This window comes from Gasterosteus aculeatus, chromosome 4, assembly GCF_964276395.1.
Source record: "Gasterosteus aculeatus chromosome 4, fGasAcu3.hap1.1, whole genome shotgun sequence".
Taxonomy (NCBI): Eukaryota; Metazoa; Chordata; class Actinopteri; order Perciformes; family Gasterosteidae; genus Gasterosteus; species Gasterosteus aculeatus.
The window spans coordinates 28,964,489-28,969,452 of NC_135691.1; positions in this window are offsets into that span (position 1 = coordinate 28,964,489).

Sequence of the window (4,964 nt, forward strand, 5' to 3'; positions counted from 1 at the left end):
CTGTCCCTCTCCTCAACACTCACACACACACTTCTCCCCCTCACGTACAGGCACACAACATACTTTGTGCATCCATTGGATTTATTTTTATTTTTTAGAAAGATATCACGTTCTCATTTGAATCTGGGTATCTAAAGATAACATTAGCAGCACAATAAGGTCAGTTTAAACTCATTAGTAAAGAGAATGTGCCTAAAGGAATACAGCAGCAATCATGCAACAAGATTCCCCACAATATCTTACAAGGAAAACTTGATTGGATGGACTTGCATGACTGAAACAAAATTGTAGTACAGTCGTTATCTGATAAAACTAGCACATGCTCACATGCTTGTACCGGTGTGCCGCCATTATGATATGTGTCCATGATTTCAAACCACCTCCAAGAAGTGGCTTCCTTCACTTAGGAGGTGAGCGAGAGACTGTTTTATCCCGCTCAGCGTTTCTCTGAGTCCTGGATGATGCCCTAGTGGTTGGTCTGAGGTATAGTGGCAGTGGGCAGCTCAGTAGAGGGAGTGTGTAGCTGTATGAGAGCGAGTCATGGCAGGTGATCTGCAAAACAGAGCAAATGCAGGATGAAGACAGACAATCATGTTGTCCATTAATGAACTTTGGCGGCGATTCTGCCAGCGAGCATCTTTGTCAAAGCGTTCCAACGCATTTAACTTGAATGATGTTTATTCAATACAACAACATTCGATAAGGTTTGTTTTGTGGCTGGTTTGTACAGTGTTGTTCATGGATCATGCAGATCCTAAAGAAGGTTGAGAGCCACTGACACAAGCTGTCCTGCAAGCCTTTGATAAGGATAAAACTTGTCCTCGTAACATTCGCTGACCCAGTTGAGGTCAGGTTTTCGAGCAGATCAAACCTGCAGTAACACTATCGCTGCTTAAATGTGATGAATAATGGAAAAATTACCGTTTTAGCATATTTTTTGTCATGGTCACGGTTATTAGAACACAAGAAGGAACAGAAGCAGCTGTATTGAAAAGAAGACCGCACAGGTGATACCAAGGTCATGGAGGTCAAAAGGGATGGATGAACAGCAAGTAATAAAGATTTCCAAAAAGGCGTTGCTTTTGGATTGGATCTTTCCTCCTCAGCTGTGGAGTCAGGGGATTATGAAGAGAGCCGTTTGAATGTCCGCGAGCCTGGCGGTGGGACAGACTGAGCAGGTCAAACAGTATGGCTTATTGTCCCTGCCAGCCCACACAGCGAGGGACCGGGGGGGTGGGGGGGGACGCCCTCGTTCACCCTGCTGGCACCCGCTCTGACAGCTTGATTTACAACTTTAAATTCACACCTCACATTTTGAGTCTTTTAGCTCTTATCCAGAGGGACTTACAATGAGCGCAGCAGTAGAATGAACTTCATTTTGTAGACATCCTGAAAACAAGCATTCGTATGTGTCTTGTTAGGATCCTGGCCACCGAAGTCAAACAAAATATGCATTGACGCTTTGAAAAATGTGCCAAAACTAAAACAAGCACCAGGAGAAAAAACTCCTCCCGAACGCCACTTCACTCACACGGACACACACACACACAGCTACACACTTTAAAAACACACACGTAGCTGCTAAACCTTTTGAACGGGAAACCCGATCGTCTCCGGTGTCCAGATCGCGCTCTTTCCACCTGTTCTCCCGGCCGTGACGCGGTATAGAGCCGCTCACTGTGCTTCGCCTCGGCTCCACACAGACATCTGTAACGTTTAGCCTTTTTACAGCAGACACACAGCGAGGGAGAGGGGTATATGAAAAAAGGTAAGCCTATAGGCCTATACATGCAGCCGCAGAGGAAGCAAGGATCAGTGCGGCGAGGAGAGCACCAAAAGGGGCCTCTGGGTCGGTAAATCCTGACTCCCGTCACCTGCTGGTGCGTTTAAACGCATGCACGGTGGATGAAAGTGTCGGAGGCAGTCGCAGCACGTCGTACATCTCTGATCCTGTCTTTTATCTCAGCACCCCCCCCCCCCACCCTTCTCCTTTCTTTACGGAACACTGCTTTGAAAACAATCCAGATTGATGTGGCACTTTGTGACGGCAGCTTGGATGTCAGGACAAACTGGCAAACTGCTACATGATGATATCAGCGTATCTGGTTGTCGTGGATGATAAAAAGTAACCCCAACCCTAACCCTGGTTAGTTATCGCAGATATTTGTATATTTGTTGAAATATGGTCACGCTTTTGCTTCATATCTGGCGTGTTACCTGGATCAAAAACGCGTTGTTAAGGTAAATAATGCATTTCTGCATTAAAGTTATATTTATATATAACAGATGCAATAATAACCAGGGAAAACTACGAATAGCCACGAGTCGAGGCAGGGTGGCTAAGACAGCGTTGGTTAAATGGTAAAAATGTAGATAGCTGGTGAAAATAGTTTGGAACCATCAAGCAATGTGCAAAAAAACTCGAAAACAGTTCCCATTCCTGGAGGTGACCCACTGGGCCTATTCTTTCTGTGACCCCGTATAACCCGGCTCCTGCACCTCGTACCCTCTTGTGAGCATGAGGTAAGTGGTTCCAGATACGGCCCCTCAAGGAAAACCTGTCAATCTAGCTGTGGGAATCTGGGCAGGGTTGTGTAACCGTCCGGTGGTCCCCTAAATATCATCTGGAGTAAACAGGAATGTCCTCTGAATCTTCCTACTCAGTTTCACCTGGGGAACCCCCCCCCCCCCCCCCTGACCTTTTCTAAAAAAAAAAGTTTAAGTTTTTTGCTTATCTCCGGATGTCCGCTCAGTCAGCGCTACTCATCACATTTATCTACATGTAATATGTTGGGATCTATCCCCTGCCATTAGTCTACCTGGCCGTGCCCTCTCTGTCAGCAGGCGGAATGAGGTGGTGGGGGGGGGGGGCACTGTTGTCACTGAGCTGTCGTCAGATGTGTCAGTTAACTCAAGTCAGAAGGGGGGGAGGGGGGTCTGGTTTCACTGACTGGAAAGATTTATAGGATGCATGAACCCGTCGTCCACTTTTTGGATTCAGTGGTAGCCATTTATGTGTGCATGAGAGGAATTAAGTAGTTTGAACTCATAGATTCAATCGACACTTTGAACAAAGGAGAATCAGCGAATGATTCTAGATTACTATATTTATTCCCATTTTGTGTGAATGCTCTGCGTTCACTGTGCAAAACCTGTATTTAAACCCTTGTACTGATTAAACATATAAATGGCGCCTATATTCAGACATACCTGGACAAAGCATACATATTCGTTTAAAGCTAAGCTAACTGGCCTCTGGCAGTCGCTTCATATTTACATGAGAAAGATAAAGGTTCTGATCAAACTCTTGGTGTAGGTAGAGAACATTTTCAAATTTTGACATTTCAACAAACACATCAGCCACTGTGCAAAGCCCATGACCTGCCCACCTGAGCCCTGCGCCTCACCCCTACACCTGCATGCGCTACATAAAACCGGTTATACAGGAATACTTAACTCAGTTTGACAAGCGGGGCGTCAAGGGTGAGATGTGGTATGACACAGGGGATGCTCAGGCAACTATTACCACAAATTCAGGCATTTTTATGAGAGGAAAAGTTCACAGTGGAACACAACCTTTCCTCATTTCTGGAATTCCTGCCAACTCTGAGTGGTAATAGATGAATGAAGTAAATCAACAATGTCCGGGCCCCCCTGGAGGGACGCGCACGCGCGCAGCTTCCTGATTCACTGGTGTGGTGTTTTTTTAGACAGGTGTGTGACACAGAGTGAACGCACTGGTTAAATGTTAATCCCATTACTGTTCATTGCTCAAGGCACATTTAGTCCCTCCGCACACATTCACGCACACACACACACACACACACACAACTCCTACAGCGATACCTCTGAAACAGCCCTAATTAGGCTGAGGACACGCATCACATCCTCCGTGCTACCTCCAACCTGTGCTGGACCTCCAGCAGTTAAGCCACCATAGCTGGCATACCTGAGCACTTTGTCAGGCACTTGAACCCCTGAGAGCCGGGCTGTTAACTCTTGTGACTCTTGAGTCTTTGACCATATTAGGTCGGGGGGGGGGCCGTTAAGCTCAAACCGGTGAGGATGGAAAGTTTCCCGCTGCATCTCCGTTGCTGAACAGAATTACTGGAGATGTCAGTCACTGCGCGGAGCGAGAGAGACCCAAACCTCACTTGGTTTAAAGGGTTTTTGATGGCAGCCAAGTGTTAATGCTCCTGCATCTCAATAGTTAAAGATGCTCACGCTGGGTCATAAGTGTGCTGATACCCAATTTCATATGTGGTAACCAAGTTGTAACTTCATCAATAGTGTCAGATAAACCATGCATGGAATATTAATTGTGTATAAATCTTTATGTCTCTTGTACTTTATAACTTGCTGATGACACAGATGGTACAATATCTGTTTTGACATCAAATCGGTGACCATGTATAGGACCTCTTGTCTGTGTCTGTAGAAGCCAAAGGGATTACCTCACCGAGTTAATGCTAAACTCTCCTAAATTACATTGTCTAATATTTAATCCTCTGCGAAACCAAACGCCACCATATGTGATCACCTCTCCAAAGCAGTTAAACAAAGGAAAACATTTGAACTCAATGTCACTTTGGGTCTAAAAGGTGCAATCTGTAACTTTAACGACAACATATTTTTCTTGTGTCGCAGCTGAACATTAAAAAGTTCAGGTGTGACCACAGTAGCATCGCAAACCAGTCATCTGAGTGGAAATTCAATACATTCATTAGAATGTTTCAAGTTAAACGTTCTGCAGGTAGGTGAGAGGATACTTTTAAAAATGCAAAGTAACTTCTGTGACAGTTTGCATGACGTCACGTCAATCTATCGGTACTCACGCTCCTTTTTTAAAGTGTTATATATATATATATATTCAGCATGTATCTAACAAGAGAGTATTCATGTAGCTGGGTGCATTTTTCAAGGTATTTTCAAGTAGCGAGCCCCCTGTGCCTCCTCCTCCCCCC